This window comes from Diabrotica undecimpunctata, chromosome 4 (genome assembly GCF_040954645.1).
Source record: "Diabrotica undecimpunctata isolate CICGRU chromosome 4, icDiaUnde3, whole genome shotgun sequence".
Lineage (NCBI taxonomy): Eukaryota > Metazoa > Arthropoda > Insecta > Coleoptera > Chrysomelidae > Diabrotica > Diabrotica undecimpunctata.
This window is the reverse complement of record NC_092806.1, coordinates 147,119,932-147,145,236: the sequence shown is the minus strand read 5'-3', so window position 1 is coordinate 147,145,236 and position 25,305 is coordinate 147,119,932. Positions and strand designations below refer to the sequence as shown.

Genomic DNA, 25,305 nt, shown 5'->3' with positions numbered 1-25,305 from the left:
ACATGATTAAAATTGTCCCATTATATAGTTGTTAGGGCTTGTATTTGTTAAAGATTAGTTTTAATGACCGAAGTAAGTTCTATGTAAGAGAATGGCGAGTTCAGATTTGTAATATTAATAAATGTTTTGGAAGAACATGGGGGAGGGAGTGTTGACCAATGGTTCAAGTAAAGAATTTATTTTGCTTTAACATTTTGTATCGAAGTGTTTCGCCAGACCTTCATCAACTTCATAATTATCACTGATTTTAGACTAGGGATTTTAGTGTTCGTATTGATTCCACATTTGAGATGTGGCTATATCGGAGAATAATTAAGATCCCGTGGACTGACCATTCGTAACGGATAGGCACATCAAGAAGAATTGATTCTGTGGATTTGCCGTATTTTTTTCCAGACATCAATAGAATTAGAATTTTCGTTAATAGAAGAAACATACTTTTTCCAAGAAGTTTTTTTTACTTTGTTTTATAATGTACCGTTTTTTTAATTATATGATTTTCTAGGTTTTTATTTTTTACATAATTTTTAAGTGCAACCTTATGTTGTTCTACAGAAATTTGGCATGAGGTATTCCACCAAAGAAACCTTTTTTGTTTATGTAGCATAATACTTTTGCAAATGTGCAAATGCTGCTGTTTCAGAAAGAATCTTAAAAAAATTAAAGTTTTGGTATGAAAATATGGATTTATGTTAAAAGTATCAGTTTTTTCAAAGAAAGTATCAACTCAACCTGTGAGCAATTTGGTATGAAAATAAACATTAAAAAAACCAAAGTGATGTCTATCCGAAAAAACCAAAACGTACCTCAACCTTGCACAATAAATGGGCACATTTTAGAACAGGTCAATAGATTTAAGTACCTGGGATGTTGGATCTATAGCAGCCTAAATCCTGATCTAGAAATAAGATCGAGAATAGAACAGGCCAGAAAATCTTTCGAAAAAATAAACAAAACTGCTTTGTGATTCTCGAATAAAACTCGAAATTCGACTACGTTTATCAAAATGCTACGTCTGGTCGACTCTTTTATATGCAGTTGAAACGTGGACCCTTAAAACATCAACCGTAAATAAATTGGAGGCCTTTGAAATGTGGATCTACCGGAGAATACTCAAAATTTCATGGACATCGCATACCTCAAACGAAGAAGTGCTGCATAGAATAGGCAAGGAAAGAGAACTTTTTAACACAGTAAAAGCTAGAAAAACATCATACCTAGACCACATACTGAGAAATAATAAGTACCAATATGCCCAACTTATAGTGAAAGGAAAAATCGAGGGAAAGAGAGGCCTAGGAAGGAAAAGACTATCGTGGCTCAGAAACATCCGACAATGGACAGGGCTAAATGTTGAACAGCTAATAAGAACAGCTGAAGATAGAGAAGAGTTTAAAATTGTAGTAGCCAACCTCCATTGAGGAGAGGGCACTTTAAGAAGAAGAATCAGTTTAAAATAAGGGCGTCATTTTTTAAACATTGATTTTATAGAAAAAATCACCGAAAATCACCATTTTAATTTTGTTTTCGTGAGAGGTTATGAAAAAACGATTCATTTGAAACATTCTGAATTAAATTTGGTTGATATTACTACTATAAACAATTAGAAACAACAATTAGAAAATAAGGAACAAAAAAAGCAAAAGAAGAATGAGGTTGAGAAAATTAAACGAACAATTGGAGCTACTAAGATAAAAATAGAAAAATTAGAAGAAGACTTATGGCGTGAAAGCACACCAAACGCTAGAATGCGAACTATGTGCAGTATGTTCGGGGTTTGGATCAAATTAATTATGGTGGAGATGTCGTCTCTGTGGTCTCTGGGCTCATGCAGACTGCACGGAAGCGAATACTGCTGTTCCAGAAATGAACATATCATTTTAAAATATAAAATAAAAATATAGTTCTTTACACTTTTCTTAGTGTAGTAAAAAATTCACTAATATCTAGTTTGTTCGGGATAGCCGACTTAATGGCGCCACAGCCTCTTAAATAGTTTTCACACCTAAATACAAGAGGGGTAATCTACACTTTTACGCACCAAGTATTATTTTATTAGTTCGTTCTCACGCATCGCCCTTGAGGCACGTGCATTTTAAAACACTCTCAATTCACGTATAAAATATTTCTCTACGCCGAAATCGGGCATTTTTCTCATAAATACGGTTTTCTCTTTTACGTGTGATACAGAAAGAATTATTTGATATTGTAACTGTCAGCTACGTCCATATTGAGGCTTTTTTACTCTAAAAATAGTTGATTATAAGTCGATAAACTAAAGGTGATTTTATTTCTCTGCAGTTATATTTGCTCACATTAACAATCCTTATCCTTCAACGGTCACTGAAGAACCAAACCTATGGAGATACATCCACTCACAAGTCCTTTGAAGTAAGGCTTTAAATCAAAAGATTTCCAACCCTCGAATGTAGGGATCCAGTTACATGGCCCCCTCAACTGCTACTTTTTGTATTTGCTCAAACTGTAAATGTAACTAAAGAAATATGTATTTTATACTTAAACCTAAGTAAACGTAATCATTGAACTTGTCCATCTGTGATCGATATTTCCCATTCTTGATCGATATTACCAATCTCCATTGTTGATATCACCCGATTGATCGATATTTTTGAGTTTCAAAAACATGTATTTTTAAAATATTTGCAATAATTTTATAATATTTTTGAAGCAGTAATTGGTTAACTGAATGAACTAATTTTTTTTTATTTAAACACAAAACCACATCAACCGCGCAGGGTTATTAGTGGATATAACAAATACATGAAATATTACATTAAATAAAATTGAATAACTTGATGTCTTTTAAATAGCTTAACACTGTCGAAATTTTTTTGGTGAAAACTGTCTTGAGATCATCATCTGTGAATCCGTGGGATCTTCTTTTTTCCTTGAATTGAGGACAATCAAGCAGGATGTGTTTCACAGTCAGTGGGTTAGAGCAGCTGGAGCAGATAGGTAGTGGTTCTTTTGTTATTAGGTATTTGTGTGTTAAGGCAGTATGGCCAATTCTTAAACGATTAATAATGACTTGGTTTCTTCTGTTTAAAGGAGTCTCCAGGACATCAGTTATTTTTGGACAAATTGCATTTAATTTAGTACCTAATTTTTATTACTAAATGTCCATATTATAAGTTTTAAATTCGTAAAAGCTATAGCAAAGAGTCTATAACAGTTTTGTCTTCATTAGTCGATATTCCCCCACCTTCCCCTATGTTTTATGTACGGATTTCAAACAAACCTTTTTTGTAAAAGTGGTCAATAAACGTTCCATCTACATATAGATATAAAATGACACTAAGAATTACCTAAAAATTTTTTCTGCGTATTTATGTTTTAATTCCTACAGTCTTATAATTTTACGTTTGTTTAACAACACGATGTCGCTATAATCCGACTTTAACACATCATTTATTCACCCACGTACCAGCTGTCCTACATCCATATTAAACAAATTAGGGTTTTATTCGTAACCGTTTCTAATCCCTAGAACGTTGTGGGGTAATCGCCTTTAAAATTTCCCTCTTTAAAATAAATGCCTACACAGCTAAAATTGTAGCTTCTCATTCTGCACCGTTTTAGCTTTCCTCTAAGCGACGTAGCAGCTGCACCAGAAAAACACAACCATTAGATATAGTAGAGAAGTTCAAGCATATTTCTTAATAGGCGCACGAGCTCGAAGGCAACAAGTTATCCGTATTAAAGCGTCGACGAAAACTCGATTTCCTTCTTGTTAAAACTTTATAATATCCGTAATTCAGTTTGCAAAAGCTTCGTCGAAAATTAAAGGAACGTCGGCTGCACCTTTGCGTCAATATTTTACCGTTACAGCGGCGAGGTATACGTAAGGGGCACCTTAATTATTATAAATACGATTTATTTGCTACGGTTTATGAATTTAACGTTTTAGTACATAAATTTTTCTCTATATTTAGTTCTGTACTTAGTTAACACTACCTTACCACTTTATTCCTCCCTTCTAGTCTTAATTGTTGATAAGTGTAACATTATTCCTCTATTCTCTGTATGATCTGGCTTTTTCGACTATACTTTTGATTTCAACCTCTAGCCCATATACAGCGTGTTTCAAAAAGGTATGGCATAAATTAAATCACGCATTCCGGAGACAATATAACTTGATTGAATCCAACTTACCTTAGTACAAAAGTGTACACAAAAAAAGTTACAGCCCTTTGAAGTTACAAAATAAAAATTGTTTTTTTGCATTATCTCCCAAACTACTTGACATTTTGTAATAAAAATGAATACGTTACTTTCTTGTTCTGAAAGCATTTTTCATACAAAAGAAACAACAAAATGTAAGCGCATAGAAAAATTTTAAGGGGGGTGTGCAGCCCTAAATACCCTCAAATATAATTATTTGCAGTTCTTAGCAAACGATTTACAAGAGTATTTGGAAGAAGTGAATATTTCAATAAGGCAAAATATGTGGTTTCTACAAGATGGCGCTCCACCGCATTACAGTAGTAAAGTCCGGGAATACCTTTGCAGGCAGTATCCTGGTCGGTGGATTGGAAGGGGCCGTGACGCACCTATTTCTTGGCCACCCAGAGGTCCAAGTCTTAACCCCATGGTCTTTTGCTTTTGGGGGTTTATGAAAGAGAAAGTTTATTCTGTAACAATAGAGGACAACCAACAATAATTGAGGGTTAGAATAATTCAAGCTGCAAATCAATTTCGTTAGAAAATTATTTTTCAGCGCATTTGGTTTTCCTTATTAAAACGATACCGAATGTGTATTGAAGAAAATGGGGGTCATTTTGAACATTTATTGTAATATCATATTTATAGAGGTTATAGACATTTTTTGTACTTGTTAATTCATTAAGCCATTTATTTAGTTCTACGTAATTTTTTAAAAGTTAATGAAAAGGGCCGTAACTCAGTAAAAACTGTCTTTTGAAAAAAGTGATAAGAGGCAAATTTTTTTTAAAAATAAGGTTTTAAACTAATGATGTCACAAAATTCATTTGATTTGAACGTACTCAAAAGTTTGGGGGGATTTAGGGCTGCACACCCCCCTTAAAATTTCTCTGTGCTCTTAGATTTTGTTGTTTCTTTTTTATGAAAATGCTTTCAGAACAAGAAAGTAACGTGTTCATTTTTATTACAAAAACGGCTGTAACTTTTTTGTGTACACTTTTTTACTAAGGTAAGTTGGATTCAATTAAGTTATTATTGTCTCCGGAATGCGTGATTTAATTTATGACATACCTTTTTGAAACACCCAGTATACATTTCTTATACATTTTCGAGAAAGATGGTTCAATTAATCAAATCAAGTTGTAGATCTTCTTTGTTGTAGAAAATTGTTTAATTTGAGAGTTTTTAAATTAAAATACATTAACAATTGATCGAGATTATTGCAAAAAACCCTTATTTTTGCAGTAATTTATAAATGTTAATAACTTATTGAAGTGTGGTAAATCTTCGCTAGATCAATCAAATAATTTGTTTTTCCCGGAGAGCGAATACTTAACACTTTAACTGCCACGAGTACCATATATGGACACATGAAATTTTAGTTCTCTGCCATGTATACATTATATTGGACACAGATTTTATCAGCGTTTCGGCTATGTTTTTGTTGTTGGTACATATTTACCGTGTATTTAAATAGGAATATGGCGTAAAGGAGTTTGGAGTAAAATAATAACATTATTACTAGAAGATTATGTACTAAGAGTCAATTTTATTGTAAATGTTGTAGTTATTCTTTTGTGAAAATATAGTTGGCAAAAAAATTCTAAACACATACAAGGGTTGCATTCACATCTGTTTCATACACATATTACTCGTTTTGTGTTTTTTACAGCATAATTTCGACCATGTAGTTCAGAGTTTTTTTTTGTAACAAATCGTGCATCTGCATCTTTTGTTCAAAGCATTTTAAATAAGTTCATGTTGGGTTTGAACTTGTACAGGAAGGGGTAGATTACTACTTTGAAGAAGTTGCATGCACACATTTTCTTTGAATTTTGTAAATGAACAACTAAAATAATTAGAGCATTCATCAGTGAAGTACCATTAATCATTTCAAATGCCACTTTTCTGTACCATTTGACACACTTTCGTAAGCAGTTTTGAGTAAGCTGTCTTTTGATCTGACGTTTCCACAAATGCTTTTGCGTTATTGTACTCGACAATGGCTGCAGATTTTTTTAGGACCTTCCCTATAGGTTGCCTACATCATATCATCTCTATGTTTTGTAGACAGAAAAAGTACGTGTCTTTTGTCATGCCACTTTATAACTACAATATCATTTTTGTTTTGTTCGGCAATGATCTCCCCTCTCTTGAGTTTGGCTTTTACAACCTTTTTTTACAAGATTTTTTGGTTTTTTCTCAACGTTCCTATAAGATGAGTGGATCTACTTTTCAAAATTTCCGCGAGGTTACCTGATATATACCAGTTGTCCGTAGCAAGAGTCCTACCCTGATCCAATAATGGTTCAATCATTATCATAACTACCCTTTCGGCAACCGTCTGTCCATCTTTTCTTTACAGCAATATATTTTAATTTTATGGGTATAGCCTTCTACCAAATAAATGTTAAACAGCTTTATTCAAAATTTATGACGTTTTTCTTTCACGTACTGTCGAAAAGATAACTTGTCTCTACATGGGATCATCGTTTCATCAATGCAAACAGTTGAGCATGGAATCATACACCGATGAGAATTAGCGTTTATTTCATTTACAAGACATTGAATTTTATGAAGTCTGTCATTTTCAGACATTGTTTGCTAGACGAAACATACTCAAGAGCAATTCGAACCGATTTCGGGCATATATTTAGCAATACCAATAGAGAAGCATATCAGCATATAGCATCAGCATATCAGCATATTAGCAATATCAATAGTAGAAAGGGTGTCACTATACCCCACTTTGACCTTTGACCCCTGACGTCACAAGCACCGTCCGCTCACTGGTCACGTCCCGCGATGACGTCATGAACGCTAACCCGCGCCCCGTCATGACACTCAGCCTACTAGGCCAATCGGTCATTTGGTAGGTGTCAATAGGTATAAAAAAAGTATTTATCAAAGGTGTAACGGCCATTTGTCATGGTTAGAACGGGATATACGAAGCAATGTGTCGATATAAAGTGTAAATACAAATCGCAGAGAATAATGCAAAAGCGAATAGTAATGTCAAGGTTGTCGATATGGGTATTGCAAACATATATATTTAAACTTGTGTGTTAAAGAAATCCGCAAACTCAAAGTGCGATAAAGAGAAACTACTTTTAATCAAGTATTTAAAATATGAAAAATTACGAATGTATTTACAAATTAGCAAAGATTACAGATATCACCGATGTAGAAAGCCGCAAAATATTATTTTTATTAAAATGCAAATAGCAGAAAAACATGAGAAATTGATAAACTTGTAAGCAGGTTGCGATATCGCCAAAACCGCAAACTGTTATCTAGGTGTAGAACAACAGCGAAGACTTCATCGTTTCATTTTAAATAATATTTTTCAAAGAAATGTGCGTGTTATGGATTATAGTGTAAAAAATCAGAAAAATGTGGCAAAATGTAAAAATTTTGTGAAAAAATATGTAAATATACATTTATATGTCTGTAAAGACCTACCAAGAACAAGGATTAACAGAAGAAAACAGAGGTAAGTAATAAGAACTATTATTATTATTCAATGACTGGTGTCTAAAACGATTCAAAAACGTAAGGAAGGTAAAAAGCGCTAGCATGTATTTTGTAAAAAATGTAGATTTAATACACATGTACAAAATGGCGGTTGTACCGGCAAAATATTTCAAAACGTGGTAAAATAATTAAGAGATTAAAACAGTTTTACTTTTGCTTACAGAGTATACCAAAGGGATAAAAAGCCCATAAAGTTCTAAATTGACAAAAACTAAGGCGTAAAGACCGACAGGAATAGACGAAGTATACAGATACTAAGGTAAGATATTGTTATTCTGCATTAAACATGCCTATTTTTTTAACAAATACCATAAATGTGCCTGGTTTTTAACAAGCACGTAAATAAAATGTCTACGAAGGTTTTTTTTTGCAAAATGTCCAATACGCAGATGTCCCAAATGTCTAATGAGCATGCGCAACAAAGTCACGCTATTTGTTTAATAAAAAACGTTTTTAAATGTAAAAGAAAGAATACACGAGTACCTAGAAAAAATATTACACAGTACAAGCATTGTACAAATTATGTAAACTTATAATTTTAGATGAGAAGCCGAACATGAAGCACCAGTGCCCTCCGTAATTAATATTTGGAAATCAACAACAACAACAATTGACAACGTTAGACGCTGAATAACTAAGGGTAAGCAAATGATTGTAAATTTTTGCTTTAAAGAAAAGAATATAAAAATATGTAAAATTTGATTGTTGTAAGTATCAGAAGTCATAAGTTTGTGCAATATGCGGACAAAATAATAAATTTATCGTTTTCACCGGTTAGATAACAATTTCCTGTTGTTTGTTTGAGAATTGCCGATCTTCTAATAGCATCAATTTATTTTACATAATAATTAAAAGAAATACCAAATGTTTAGTAATTGTTTTTACATTAAGAATAAAGAGATTATAAATAATAGATAAATAACAAAAATTATTATACAGGGTGGATAAAATGAAGATTTTACATATAGGTTTAACCAAAATGTTCTTGTACAGGGTGTTTATAAAACTTAAGTAAATATAATAGCCCTAAGTAATGTTACATCTCTTTCCAAGGCCTACCCAGGAGGCAATACGTCAACATTATATGACATATTCGTGGATATATCAAAGAATATTGAAGTATTGGAGATGCTTACGGCCTCGTTAAGATTCCCCGCCATATGTCTCAATATACAGAGCATAGAAAGACATAAGACAGGCCTACGGTATTTGGGCCCATCCATGCTTTGCTTATGTAGAAATCACATATAAGTAGTGTAAGGCCCAGTAAATATCTTTTAGTGATCTGTGCAGAGTATCTTTTGGGTATCAGGCCGTTAACAAACACATAGCTCCGGAGTTAACCAGACCGGTTCATTAAGTAGCCAGTGACTCATAGCAGATATCTTTTGGTGATTTATCTGAGCATCTTTTAAGATTTTTTATTATACAGAGGTGTGGTCAGGGCTAGTTCAAGGTAAGGCTCAGTAAATATCTTTTAGTGATCTGTGCAGAGTATCTTTTGGGTATCAGGCAGCTAACAAACACATAGCTCCGGAGTTAACCAGACAGGTTCATTAAGTAGCCAGTGACTCATAACAGATATCTTTTGGTGATTTATCTGAGCATCTTTTAAGATTTTTTATTATACAGAGGTGTGGTCAGACCTTAGTTCAACGGCTACTACTTTGGGGTAGTCTACCACTGACTAAATAGTACTGACTCTTGGGAAGGTTATCAGGGATTAAAGCTAAAAGGTTTTTACACTTAAATATGTAGATATTCTTCATAACAAAGCGTGGATAATGTCAAAATATAACCTATGCAAAAAAAGTACAGTAGCTCTTAAATATTTTTTAAAATGGTAGATAGCATTTTTAACATTGAAAATAAGATAACATTCTGAAATTTTGAATATTGTTGATGTTTTTAAATTGAATGATAATTTTCAAAACAAATCATTTTACATAAAAAAGTAATTAGCGAGGCATTTTTAAGATTTGAATGTCGAATTTAGTGTCTTTAAGTTGTATGTAAGCATTGGAACTGGCTACATTTTCAATTTGTTCTAACATTTTTGCCATATTGACATCTGTACTAGTGGCTGTCGAAATAGGATGATTGAAATTGTCATTTAAAGCCACAATACGGATTCTGTCACCCTTTTTGTAACCAATTTGTTTTTTTATATCGTTAAGAGCAGAGTCTAATTTCTTTTTCAAAGAGTCTTGATTAAGACCACCACCTACATAGTTTTCACAGCATAGTTGGAAAGTGCACTGATGAGCATTGAATTTTTAATTTCTCGTTGATTTATAATATTTACAGACCACATTTTGATACGTGTGTACTCTACGAGTGTTCAACTGTGAATGAAGAGATTTTGACATGTGACACACTATTAACAGCAATCTAAGAGGCCTTGTAGCCTAGAGGCAGGGTATCCATACACTCATCATTATGTACAATTTTTCGTTTTTTGTAGTCCATCTTGAATGTCTTCGATACCCTTTTTTTCGTCACTATGTCTTTAGTGTGGACATCGCGGCATATTTGGTCATATGTGAGCTTGATTTGTTTGGTGGGATCGTGTATGATATCATTCATCGCTGAGGTATTGAGTACTAGGCTATTCTCGTAGTTTAGAGTAAAGCCTTTGATTTTAGTCACCTCTTTGCCCTCGACTGTTTTGTAGTAATAACTTTTTGGTCCAGTAGCCTGCCATTCTACAATATAATCATCTGACCCAAGCTCATCGCTCCAATCGCCCAACATTTCACCTGTTTCGACAGTGTTTAGGCCATCATCAATATAAACAACGGAGTCTGTGTCGAAATAAGCTACGGCCTCTCCTAACCTATCAATCATATCGTACAGTCTCAGACGAGCGTTACTTGTCGTAAATAAAGCCACAAAAATATTTGTAGATGTGGGGTCTTCTACAAATACGTCCTTGTAATCATATGAGACTTGGGCTATATGATCGTTAACAAATATCACATTAGTTATGTTAATCTTATCATCCATCAAGAGCTCATACCATCTTTTGAGGTCCACAACATACTCTGTCTGTTTCATATTCATTCTTTGCCCAAACTTGCCCCATAGACTATTCAAGCATAGTTTAGCGACTGCTCGTTTACCAAGATTTGGAGATATCTTCTCCAAGTCTAAGTCTATGTCCATTTGTTCTTTTACAACCCGAGCGTATTCTTCGTTTGAGGCATATGTATGTGGACTAGTTTCTAATTTTATTTTCATAAAATCTTTGACATAGCCCTTAAATAAATCCGTCGAAGTTTGTTCAAAATTCCACACCTCGTACACTTTCAACATTTTATACCCCTTTTCTAGGGCTTTATCGATCTCTAGAGTCGTCCACGTACCTTTTAATGCGCGTTCTGAGTCATCATGATCACAATGTTCGCAATCTTCCAAGGCGCATTGATTACACAAAGGAAACATTAATTTGTCAGTTTTGACAGGTAGGACTGGGTGATATAAGTTGGTAGGTGGTAGTATTTGACAATGTACTAGGCCAAACCATGAGGGGTCGTATGATTCAGGTGTATGTATTTTAACAGGGTGGCCAATGGGGTAGCGGTCATAATACTGTACAGTAGGGTAAAGCGATACAATATCTATATATCTAAGCTTTTTACCAGTCACATTTAGTTTTATGGCGTTTGTTCGTCCTCCAAAGAATGCTTCACGAGGCTTTAAGGATTCAACAATTTGAGGGCTCGGTGCATTTTTACATTCTTTTGATTTTAACCATTCACATTCCCACATTTCTACTAGTTTGTAACCAGCTTCTTTTATTTGTGTGGCTCTCCTCAGTGTTCGTTCGTACAAGTCGCTCATTGACTCATTGTTGACATGATTAATTGTGTTGGGTGCAAAACACTCGGGGTGGCCATGCCAGAAACAACCGTGGTACTGGTACACAGTATTTGTACAGGCATCATAGCCATCCACTTTTGCACCACAGATCGTAATTTCGCCTCCATTAAGAGCATGTTGTACGTCTGGAAACTGACTGAGCCACTTTATGGATGCTTCACTGTACGTATCCTTAAGATCCTGTTTTACAACCCCAATAGTATTTGGTTGCAGATATTTGGACCTATATATAGCCATACAAACACTAGCAATGGTCAGATATTGGAACGGGTCTATGTTAGCGATCCCCAAAAATTCTTTACGAAATTCCAAACAACCTCTTCGTAGAATATCTACATCTGAATCGCAGTAGGTATGTAGCTCCCTCTGAAAATTAAATTCGTCGTTTTTATGGTCCTCATACCATTCGAGGAAAGCTGTACGTTGCTTCTCTTTCATGGTATTGGGACCATAATATTTAGGGTTTGGTAAAGCCCCAACATATTGCTGGTTCTCAGGCACATTAAAAAAGTGAGGAAAATAACCCTTCTTCAGCTCTGCCAAACCAAACGTTTTGGGGAATTCTGCCAGAGGACCGCTCACGAAATTCGAACTATCAATTATTTTTAATTTAATAGCAGGTACTTCTAGCAGCATCAGTTTTGACCCGTTGTAGATGGTGTACGGTTTTATCGTGTTTTCTACACAGTATTTCAAAATAAAATACGAGTCGTAACTTTTCCCGTTATGGGCAATTGCTGTATAGCCCCTGTGTTTCTCAGAAATTAACCATTTACAGAACTCATCGTTGTCCTTGAAAACAAATTTATTACCATTAAAATCGTGGGCTATCACCAAGTTCGGTATGTGTATACCTGTGTCTTGCATTGCTTCGTAATCGAAAAATAAATATTTTTCTGTATATGTGCAACGATTTATGGGTGTGTTAGAGAGGCCGTTGCATTGACATGGATATTTACATGTAACAGTTGTTTTATAATGCTTCCGACAACCCATATTTTCTTCATTACTACGATTATTACATACACACGGTACTTCGCAAATTCCTCCTTTGGCGGGTTTTTTCATCATATAGCAATGATGCGTAGCTATCTCTACGAATGTGTTACAATTCCTGCACATCGAGTAGCCACACACATGCTCGTTGGCTCTTTTACATACTTTATTGCACTTTTCACATTTAAATACTTCTTTGCACATTGCTTCGTGATTATGCAGGCATTCAACATTAAAGCAGAAGCGGTTACATAATTCGCAAAGGATCTTTGTGTGCGTCGACAAGTCGTGTTCTGGCTGCTTGCAGATTGTACACAGAGGTGCTTTCTTGCACTTGTGCTTGCTTTGATAAGGTGTATCGCACTTTGTACAGTAAAAACGTGCGCCATACAACCCTTTTAACCTGTTGATTACATCGAAGTGGTTACCGTTTTTATATAGATAAATTTTGTTTGTTTTTTCGGGACCCTCGTATATGATTGTGTTGAAATTTTCAGCGCAGACGATCTTAATTTGCACATTCAACAGTTCTTCGGCCTTCTTAAAATCATCCAAAGTAAAGCCGTCGGCATAGCAGCCACCCAACAGACCACAAAGTTTTTCCGCCAAAACAGTCTGTAATGTTCGGCCATCACGTATGCTCTGAGTATCCCTTTTGATCAATTTGTGACCCAAAATCTCGTTTGTGATGTATGTAAGAGCCGTTACGATTGCTCTAGCCCCACAAAGATTATCAGTATTAACAATCCGTGTAATGCTTTTTTTAGTGCGACGGTCCTCTGACAAATTTATCATTCTACGACGACCGCTACCCCTAGGCATCTTGAAAATTTGAATATCGAATTTCGTGTCACCCAAAAGAACAGTATCGTTAGATGTTAATATGTTTTCAACTTGTTGTAATAAATTATCCATATTGTCTTCTGTGGTCACTTTTGTCGATATAGGGTGATTGAACTTGTCATTTAAAGCCACAATACGGATTTTATCCCCTTTTTTGTAGCCACCCTGTTTCTTTGCATCATTCAGCGCATCCTCCAACAGAGCTTTCAAGTTCTCTTCGCCGCGGCTAGGAGAACCCCCTGTATGCTGCTCGCAAGAGAGCTGAAAACTATGTAGGTACGCACAAAATGTAGTTATGAATCTACGCGCTAAAACCTTCAATGACCAATTTTGAACCATTTCGAAAATTATCAAAATTAGAAATTTAAAAATCAAAAAAACTTTACAATTTTTCAAAAAAACTAAAAATTCAAAATGTAATATCTATTTTTCAAAAAAAAAAAAAATGCTATCTACCATTTTTAAAAAATATTTAAGAGCTACTGTACTTTTTTTGCATAGGTTATATTTTGACATTATCCACGCTTTGTTTATGAAGAATATCTACATATTTAAGTGTAAAAACCTTTTAGCTTTAATCCCTGATAACCTTCCCAAGAGTCAGTACTATTTAGTCAGTGGTAGACTACCCCAAAGTAGTAGCCGTTGAACTAAGGTCTGACCACACCTCTGTATAATAAAAAATCTTAAAAGATGCTCAGATAAATCACCAAAAGATATCTGTTATGAGTCACTGGCTACTTAATGAACCTGTCTGGTTAACTCCGGAGCTATGTGTTTGTTAGCTGCCTGATACCCAAAAGATACTCTGCACAGATCACTAAAAGATATTTACTGAGCCTTACCTTGAACTAGCCCTGACCACACCTCTGTATAATAAAAAATCTTAAAAGATGCTCAGATAAATCACCAAAAGATATCTGCTATGAGTCACTGGCTACTTAATGAACCGGTCTGGTTAACTCCGGAGCTATGTGTTTGTTAACGGCCTGATACCCAAAAGATACTCTGCACAGATCACTAAAAGATATTTACTGGGCCTTACACTACTTATATGTGATTTCTACATAAGCAAAGCATGGATGGGCCCAAATACCGTAGGCCTGTCTTATGTCTTTCTATGCTCTGTATATTGAGACATATGGCGGGGAATCTTAACGAGGCCGTAAGCATCTCCAATACTTCAATATTCTTTGATATATCCACGAATATGTCATATAATGTTGACGTATTGCCTCCTGGGTAGGCCTTGGAAAGAGATGTAACATTACTTAGGGCTATTATATTTACTTAAGTTTTATAAACACCCTGTACAAGAACATTTTGGTTAAACCTATATGTAAAATCTTCATTTTATCCACCCTGTATAATAATTTTTGTTATTTATCTATTATTTATAATCTCTTTATTCTTAATGTAAAAACAATTACTAAACATTTGGTATTTCTTTTAATTATTATGTAAAATAAATTGATGCTATTAGAAGATCGGCAATTCTCAAACAAACAACAGGAAATTGTTATCTAACCGGTGAAAACGATAAATTTATTATTTTGTCCGCATATTGCACAAACTTATGACTTCTGATACTTACAACAATCAAATTTTACATATTTTTATATTCTTTTCTTTAAAGCAAAAATTTACAATCATTTGCTTACCCTTAGTTATTCAGCGTCTAACGTTGTCAATTGTTGTTGTTGTTGATTTCCAAATATTAATTACGGAGGGCACTGGTGCTTCATGTTCGGCTTCTCATCTAAAATTATAAGTTTACATAATTTGTACAATGCTTGTACTGTGTAATATTTTTTCTAGGTACTCGTGTATTCTTTCTTTTACATTTAAAAACGTTTTTTATTAAACAAATAGCGTGACTTTGTTGCGCATGCTCATTAGACATTTGGGACATCTGCGTATTGGACATTTTGCAAAAAAAAACCTTCGTAGACATTTTATTTACGTGCTTGTTAAAAACCAGGCACATTTATGGTATTTGTTAAAAAAATAGGCATGTTTAATGCAGAATAACAATATCTTACCTTAGTATCTGTATACTTCGTCTATTCCTGTCGGTCTTTACGCCTTAGTTTTTGTCAATTTAGAACTTTATGGGCTTTTTATCCCTTTGGTATACTCTGTAAGCAAAAGTAAAACTGTTTTAATCTCTTAATTATTTTACCACGTTTTGAAATATTTTGCCGGTACAACCGCCATTTTGTACATGTGTATTAAATCTACATTTTTTACAAAATACATGCTAGCGCTTTTTACCTTCCTTACGTTTTTGAATCGTTTTAGACACCAGTCATTGAATAATAATAATAGTTCTTATTACTTACCTCTGTTTTCTTCTGTTAATCCTTGTTCTTGGTAGGTCTTTACAGACATATAAATGTATATTTACATATTTTTTCACAAAATTTTTACATTTTGCCACATTTTTCTGATTTTTTACACTATAATCCATAACACGCACATTTCTTTGAAAAATATTATTTAAAATGAAACGATGAAGTCTTCGCTGTTGTTCTACACCTAGATAACAGTTTGCGGTTTTGGCGATATCGCAACCTGCTTACAAGTTTATCAATTTCTCATGTTTTTCTGCTATTTGCATTTTAATAAAAATAATATTTTGCGGCTTTCTACATCGGTGATATCTGTAATCTTTGCTAATTTGTAAATACATTCGTAATTTTTCATATTTTAAATACTTGATTAAAAGTAGTTTCTCTTTATCGCACTTTGAGTTTGCGGATTTCTTTAACACACAAGTTTAAATATATATGTTTGCAATACCCATATCGACAACCTTGACATTACTATTCGCTTTTGCATTATTCTCTGCGATTTGTATTTACACTTTATATCGACACATTGCTTCGTATATCCCGTTCTAACCATGACAAATGGCCGTTACACCTTTGATAAATACTTTTTTTATACCTATTGACACCTACCAAATGACCGATTGGCCTAGTAGGCTGAGTGTCATGACGGGGCGCGGGTTAGCGTTCATGACGTCATCGCGGGACGTGACCAGTGAGCGGACGGTGCTTGTGACGTCAGGGGTCAAAGGTCAAAGTGGGGTATAGTGACACCCTTTCTACTATCAATAGAGAAGAATAGCAATATCAATATAGAATATAATAAAATTTTGCGCCAGTAATCAGCTAATAACGGCTTTGAGTCTAGTCCCATCCAAAGAAGAAGCGCTATGAATATACGAATTTCATTGTAGTTAGTCCCTTTCCAATAATTAAAACGTGAATCTTTCGTAATTGTTTCATTTACTATTTCACTAAGAATTTGTTGCTCCGCCTACTTATTTGTTTCGAGGACAATCTTATTTATAACATCTTCAGAGACAAACAGTTCAAAGAATAACAGTTAGTTCTTACCAGCCATTTCCTTTTTTAAATGTTCATGAATGCTAGAGTTCAAAAGACAATCGAAAATTTCAAAATTTCCGGAAACAGGTCCCTAGTTCATGTAAAGAATATTCTTCTGGCCTAACAGTATCTATCAAAAAATCATCATTTTGAGTCAAAGAACTCTCTGATTCTTCCTTCATTACTCGAGATGACTGAGCACGAGATGGTCCTGCAGAAGCATTGAGTTTTACGTTACCTACAAAAGAATATCGATATATACTCTATTTTCAGATAATGGTTAGTCTATCTATTATGCGCAAATCAAGGTTTTGTGAAAATTGAAATGATATATTTATAATAGGTACAACAAACGTATACTTCATCTAATTTACGTACCGTTGCACGTCACCTGCGCCATAGCCCGTGAGGTCACATGATACCAACACGAAATATTTAGGCGGTAGGTGTGTTCTTTTTTAGAATCACTTTGCCGAGTAGACTGGCATTACAGCCACTAGACATATTTTATTATAATACGCGTAGAACTAATATTTAAAGAGTTGTATTAATGTTAACTTAAAGAAATACACAATAATACATATGTTTCATTTAATTTGTATAAATGCATTAGAAAGCGTTTTTATGAAGAACATTTATTCGGAACACACTTTAACTGTAATCGAACGAAGGTGAAATTTTTTTGGCATAAATTGGTAACACTTATTTGACAGTTGCGGTGTTGACTAATGTTAATAAGTAATGAAAAAAGTGTTGTTTTTGTCTAAGTATTCAACATGCAAGCGGCTCAAATTGTTTTTAACAAGATTATTTTTTAACTCTTGTTTTGTTTCTATTTATTTACATTAAATATTAATTTGTTTTGTTGTATAATCCACTTTTGCAATAATTAGGTGACCTATTTGATTTAAAATGGATTCAGGATTTTTTTATACTTTGGCAACTATGTCAACTTCGATCTTTGTCAATGATAATGACGTGTAACGGTAAGTAAATTAGATGGACTGTAAATTTATTTGTGTGAAGCCAATCTAATAGTAAAAAAAATCGGTTTATACAAACTAAAATATTATTTAGGATTTTCGTGAACAAACCTTTTCTCAAAATTTTCCTTTTTTTGGCTACAGCTTCATTTTTGGATTTACTCTTCAACGCTGCAACTATATTATATGTGTGATCCAAATCTGAATCCGAATAATTAGATAAATCATCACTCATATTCATTTTTCTAAACTTCTCTAACTCAACGGCAGTCTTCTGCTTCTAATTCCAACTCTAAAGAACGGAGTTGTTTGTTATTGTGTGTCATATTAACTTTTTATCACTATAAAGATATTTAGCAGGTTGCAATCGATTCTTTCAGGCTTCAATTTTAAGATATATTAAAAAAAGTTTTACCAAAATTGCTATTAAAATACCGTTTGAAAAACTACTGACTTTTTAGCTTATAAGCATTTATAGTAATAACTTTGATATTTTTTTTATCTCTCACACTTGTAAGTAGGCCCACAGAAAAGATGGTGAAAAATACAATTTTTAAAAAACAAGAACCTTCTTTGACCCATCGAAACCAAGATGTGCAATTGGTGCTCATTCTTATTTACAATTAGAAGAATTACTCTTGAGGTTTAAAAATATTCATTGAAAATGTCCCGTTTGGAAATAAATTTGACCTCTCTTTTCGGTTTTTCTTATTATTTGCTGAAAAGAAGCTATTAAGGGATAAGTGTACTTTTTTCCTGACATTCTCTAATGAAAATTTATTGAGATAATATCCGAAAGAACTAATAAAGTATTTTATTGGGCCTTTTGGATGGTGTGGCAATAAATTCTATATTAATTTTCGTTAATCTTGGCTGAGATAAGGAAAGAGCTTGCAGAAGAAATCTTTTTTGTTAGATATTTTCGGATAATTTGTACCTTGAGACCTAAGAACTTTATAATGCCTACTAATTTTTAGTACTAATGTAGTTGCTTTGAATTACATAAACAAATCGTCACATCATATAAACTTAAATCAAATTTATTCAGTAATATGTTTAAAATATCCTACAAACTGATCATTTATTTTGAGATCTAAATAGTAGTCATGCAATAAGAAGATACTTTAAATAGGGAAAACTTAGCAAACATAAAAAGCTTTTGATACTGAATTATAATCCTGTCAGAAAGATAAGTCAAAGTTGTATTTTGTAACAATAAATCGGACAGTCAATCGGTAAAACGTTTCAATAAATTTAGTAGATTCTTTAAAACAAGAAGAGAATGTGTAAAAGATCTTCAAATTGTAAATATTTTTAGGCACACAGTTAGAAAAAACAGTTAAGTTAAAAAGTTAATAAAGCAGGATTAAAGAATGTTATTAAATCATTTTAATAAATCTAAAAAAAATCGTCTAGTAGGCGAATTACAGAGAAACAAAAGTATATCTGACATATGGTACGGATTCAGGAAATCTAGATCGTAGAGTGAGTCACATCATTACCGCATTGGAAAAAGCAAATGTGTTAAATTATTTGATAAATATAATTAAGGACTACCTCATAAAGAGGTATGTCCAAGACGTAAGAATCTGAAATCATCAGCAGCTGTACTGTAAGAAGCTGTATAAGGACTATTGCTTTGGAACATTTAATATAATGAAATATTAGAAATCGACTATGTAGCATAGATCAATGCTTTTGCATTCGCAGACGATCTAGCTCTACTCATTCAATAAAACAACAAGGTGAAGTTAGAAATGCTAGTCAACAGAAGCTGCAGAAAAGTCACAGATGGATGGTAAAAGAAAATCTTGAGTTGACAACAAAAAAAAACAGAAATTCTGATCTTTAAAGGTCCTAGAGCTTACCAAAATCTGAATCTTGTACTAGGTAGTACAAGGATAGAGTCTATGTCCTGTGCTAGATATCTGGGCATCCAACTAAACACAGGTCTAAGTACAAAGAACCTGATAAAAGTAGTCATCATAGCAGACGAGAAAACAGCGAGATTAATGAAAATTATGCCAAACATCGGCGGTCCAAGTGCCTTCAAATATCTAGGAGTGGCGCAATTTGATGCTAAAATCAGATAGCTTCTTTTTGTTAAGGTGCCTGTCCGTTCCGAACGTTGGCGATCATTCTGGCTATGATGACTTTATTGGTTGCTATACGGAATAGCTGTGTTGAGGTCTTTCTATACCATGTTGTCAAGCCAGGATATTCTTCTTCGTCCTGGGACCCTTTTTCCTTTAATTTTACCTTGCAAAATGCATTGGACTAGCATATCTGGCTTGATTTCTTATTCTATATCCCAAGTACTGCAGCTTACGGCCCTTCACGATGTTGATCAAATCCGCAGTTGTGTTCAACCTTCGTAGTACTTCTTCATTGGTCACTTTGTTTGTCCATGGTATCTTCAAGATCCTTCTGTATAACCATAGCTCAAAACTCTGAAGTTTTGATAGAGTTTCCGCCTTCAATGTCCACGTTTCTACTCCGTACAGAAGCACTGAGTACACGTGACATTTAAGGAGCCTTATTTTTGTTTCTAGGGTGAGGTCATGGCTCTTGAACACAGAGCTCATAGTCAAGAATGAACTTTTTGCCTTTTCGATGCGGCATTTAATCTCTTTTCTCGACCCATTGATTATAATTCCCAAGTGGTTGTACTGTGAGATACGTTCAATTCTCATTTGGTTCACATACAGATTTGCTAAAGTTATGTTTTCGTTGATGATGATCATTAGCTTGGTTTTGCTGGTGTTGATATCCAGTCTATATGTTCTATTTGTTTCCGTTATTGTGTTCATTAAGTCTTGCAGCCCTTCTATGGTATTGGAAAACACTATTGTATCATCTACATACCACAGGTTATTGAACTTGACCCCATTTATTGAAATGCCTTCATCAATATCTTTTAAAGCCTCTTCAAAAAAGCCTTACTACCCTTAAGGTTTTGACCTGATCTGTATATTTCCATCTATTCGGAGCACCGCTGATTGATTCCAATACAGGTTAGCTATTATTTTTAGGTCTCTTCCGTCAATCCCTGTCCTCTTCAGCACTTCTATCATTTGTTCATACCTGATAGGCGTGCAAAAACATCACAGCTGACATCTTTACATTTCTGAAACAATACCTGCACGCTAAATAAAGCTTTCCTCGTACCAACGGCTTTCACAAATCCAAACTGATTGGGCGCAATTTGTTCCTCGCATTTCCGGTAAATTCTTTTGTGGATGACTTAAAAACAGCTTCAGCAGATGGCTTATTAGGCTTATGGTCCGACAGTCTTCACTAACTTTTGCTCCTTGTTTTTTGGACAATGGTACGAACTCCGATTTAAGCCACTCGACTGTTTTTTTTCCTGCCTTGTATATTTCACTTGTTCTGTATCTGATAGCTTCAGCAGTTCTGCAGGAATTTCATCAAGTCCCGGTGCCTTTCCATCCTTCATTTGTGGCACGGCTGCCGTTATTTCTTCTGGTAGAATTTTGGGACCTGAATTTTCTTCAATGGTTTGTTCTTGTATTGTTCTAAGGTCGTGGAAAAGTTTCTAAAAGTATTCTTTCCATACTTTCTTTTTATCTTCTTTGATTATGGCAAGTTCATCATCTGTTATTTTCCGCTGTTGCATTTTCGGAACTTTCCAGCTATTTCCTTTACCTTTCGATGTAGTACAAAGTACCGACGATGCAAAATGTGCCAAAGAAGAACCAACATACTTGGGTAACAAATGTAATGTGCCCCTACATGTGACTTGCTTTGAAACTCTCCATAAATAATTTCCATACTATGTATCTCTAGTTTTGTTAAAGCACGATTAGTTTTTAATACATTTTTATAACATAGAAATGTTTTTTATTATTACTAAACCGTAAGCGCTTCGTGGCAACTAAAGTTGCCACTCATTTTGACAACCTTTTGACAGACCTTGATTTTTTTTAATATTTTTTAGTAATATATAACACTCTTTGTAATAAAATCTATAAAAAAATTTACAACCTTCAAGCTGTTTTAGTTCTGAGCACTAATGGATTAATATTGTACGCCAACGAATTTTGCAAACCAATCAAATATGGCTGGAACGACATTTCTGAATACTCGGATTGAATTGAAAAATAAAATTAAACTTATTGTAGCGAGATTTTTAATCCCATAATTTTCAAGCCACTAGAGATAATGAAACAAAGTTTTTAGCAGACTTCTTTTTATCCCATTCGTCGACTTCATTTACCACCAGAGCGACTTAAGCCAAATCCAGTTACGTTCTCTAAAAAGTTTTAAATTCGAAGTAGATAGAACACTTAACGTAACAAAAAGAATAATTATGATCTCACAGAAAAACTATTTCCATCTCGTGCACATGAAATTGGAAATTTTTAATTTTAGTCGTTGTCAATTTTACTTGAATTTAAATAAAATTTAACGTGAATATCGAAGTGACTTTGAATTAAAGCGTTTTACAGCATTTTTAAGTATTTTTGCGTAGTACTTTTGGACAGTCTTTTACAATTCTACAAGGTTCAAAGGGATTTATGTCTTACATACGATTGGGTTTTGAGTTGACGTCCAAATAGAATTGAAGCTGGAATTTCTGATGGTCGTTCGAAGGTTGGAATCATTGGACCATTTACGTAAAGTAAAATCCGGTTATAACGATAACCAAGGGACCAGTATGAAAAGTCTGAAAAGTCTCGAGAATTTCAAGTCATCATCATCCAGCCTTCATTTATCACGTCCACTGCTGGACATAGGCCTCACTTAAACTCATCCATTCTTTGCGATTGTGTGCTCTTTGTTGCCAATTTTTGGTGTCGCCTGATGTCGTCAGCTAAACGTGTAGGTGGTCTTCCTCTGCTACGTTTGTCTACTCTTGGCCTCCAATGTGTAATTTTACTCGTCCGGAGAATTTTAAGTACCTATGATTATATCCTTCTTTGACTACCAAAATGCATTTGATTGTGTAAGCTGGATAAATCTGTGGTCCATTTTAATAGAAATGGGCACACCAATACACCTGGTGGCACTTATTAAAGATCTGTACCAGTCCAATATAGCAACAGTACGACTAGATCAGAAGTTCTCAAACCAATTCAAGACCGAGAGAAGTGTTAGACAAGGATGCGTGTTGTTACCTGAATAATTCAACATTTATGGTGAGCATGTCATGAGGATGGCTTTAGATGTATGGGGCGATGAAGTAACAGTGGCTGGTAGGATAATCTCAAATTTAAGATTTGCTGATGACACTACACTTATAGCAGCAAATTAGCAAGAAATGTTTAATCTCCTGCGAAGAGTTAAGTACGAACGCAATAATGTTGGTCTGAAAATCAATATAGCTTGTAACGAAGGTATTTTGCCTACCTCGGGGTAAGATCATAGGGTAGAAAATTGGGGACAGAAACTATGGGGGCGAAGATAAGGCAAGCAAAATAAACGCTACTAGTGCGTACGACACTCAGTTGGTTGTTCGAGAGCTGGGGTCGTGGATAAGTAAATGGCAATGGGGTTGAGATTGGGATAATTACCAGAATATGAAACAAAGGGATACTTACACAAATCTCCTGGGCAACTGGACAATTAATACAACAAGAAAGGGCTTCTAGCTATTTTACAGGAAAGGACGCCGCTTCGAAGAATCCTAAACTTGCTGGAGGAAAGAAGAAAAGGGCTCTTCCTTCCTAAAAAGTAAACACAAAAAAAAGGTTAGGAGATTTTTTAAAATAAAATAAACAAAAATGGTTGGAGCAATAAATTAAACATTTATTTGTGTCTCTAACAAACAGTTACAAAAATATAAATGGCTCAAAAGATATACTATATAAACAGTTGCCAAATACAGAATAAAAAAAAACTTACATGTGTACATTTACAAACTCCGTTTACAAAGGGGTTGGAGATACTACAAAAACTTACAAATGTTACCGCACAGAGATTAACCTTTTTTTTTAAACAAACAAAACAAATTAATATCGAAACAAATAAAGCTAGCTGTCATATCTTAACATTAAATTTAAAAAAAAACAATTAAAATGACAGCTAAGTTAAACCATAAAATTTACAATTTATTAAATATTACAAATCCTTCTAAATTTTAATGAAAGCAATTATTAATAATTATCAAAAAAAATGTCTGTCTTTACTTTAAAATTTAAAATGTTAATTGTTACCTTAATTTCACTTGTTTCACCTAACTTCAAAAAAAAACTTGCTACTTTCTCTGGGATTGGAGCTGCAAAGGACAAAACTCTGAACTCGAACAAAAGGAAACCATTTCCATACTTAGGCAGGAACGATTGAAACAGGAACTTGGTGGAGGAAATCAAGCTGACGACGGGGACATCCTATATACTCATTTTACAAAATTTCTTTAGTGCCGGTGCACAAATCTTATAGTGATTACTCTGTTTTAAACTGCCATATTGCAAAGAGTATTATCACCTTAACCGGTCTTAAAACATAACACAAAGAAATTGAATCGACTCGCGATTACTAATTACTCAAACATCTTTTCTGTCTCAGATCTATCGCTTGACTCCTCGATGCCTTACATTTTACAAATTTCAACGCAAAATAAATTCCCCTCACGCCTCAAAGCTAGTTTTTGTGGTCTATGGACCTAAACAAACAATCTACCCTTTCTTGACCTCATTCTTAGCAACGAACCGACCAAAGAAACATTGAAATATTCCCAGTTTATTACGTATTAGAAAAATTGTATTACCTGACTTGCAATATTATATTAGGGGACTCGAATGTAAACAAACGTTGTTCAGCGACAAAAACAACTTTTTAAATATTCCAGTTTATTGCGTTTTAACCACGAAAGACAAAAAAAACTCTTTTTTATATTCTGGGGGCATCATGAAATATAATCCTCTAGGCGACAAAAACTTGTCGAAATAGATAACATAATTCAAATTAACAAAATGGGATTTGAAAGTACACATAGACAAAAAATATATCCAGCGTTATTTACGCATTAAGGATTTTCGTAAAAGACAAAAACGGATTTTATGGCAATCTTTATGCGTACTGACGAGATAAACGAACAGGGACGTATTATAAAATTTAAAACGCTACAAGCTAAGACGAAAATAATGGTGGTCGACAGATTCTACACTATTCAACTGACTAACATGTTACAGGAATACCAGATAGTGGACAGTTTTTTTTTATCCCGGGTCTAGTATAACTAACGATGGTAACTGTGTAGCATAAGTTCGTAGATGTATTGGTATGGCAAAAAATGCGATAAGTCGCCTAATTAAAGTTTTGAAAGACAAGATGTCAAAAAATATCAAGATGTCTCAAAATATTAAGATAAGACTGGTGAATGCCCTTGTATTCTCAATATTTCTATACGGGGCAGAGACTTAGACTCTTCGCGGACGTGGGCGCAAAAAAATTAATGCCTTTGAGATGTGGTGCTAGAGAAGAATGCTGCGCATACCTTGGAGAGCTGATATAAGCAACATTTCCAT

At 34.1% G+C, this 25,305-nt stretch overlaps 1 protein-coding gene and 2 long non-coding RNA genes across 3 annotated transcripts in view; 2 read left to right on the top strand and 1 right to left on the bottom strand.

The window, feature by feature from the left end:
- Window positions 1-25,305, top strand: part of Tomosyn (syntaxin-binding protein tomosyn) — a 660,678-nt gene that overhangs the window by 234,809 nt on the left and 400,564 nt on the right. The window lies entirely within an intron of this gene.
- Window positions 6,954-8,509, top strand: LOC140438494 (uncharacterized). The gene is made up of 3 exons (XR_011950554.1): window positions 6,954-7,675; window positions 7,880-7,975; window positions 8,259-8,509. It is a non-coding gene; the product is annotated as an uncharacterized lncRNA (long non-coding RNA).
- On the bottom strand, window positions 14,946-16,501 carry LOC140438493 (uncharacterized). Its single transcript, XR_011950553.1, has 3 exons — window positions 15,780-16,501; window positions 15,480-15,575; window positions 14,946-15,196 (listed from the first exon to the last, which is right to left on the bottom strand). It is a non-coding gene; the product is annotated as an uncharacterized lncRNA (long non-coding RNA).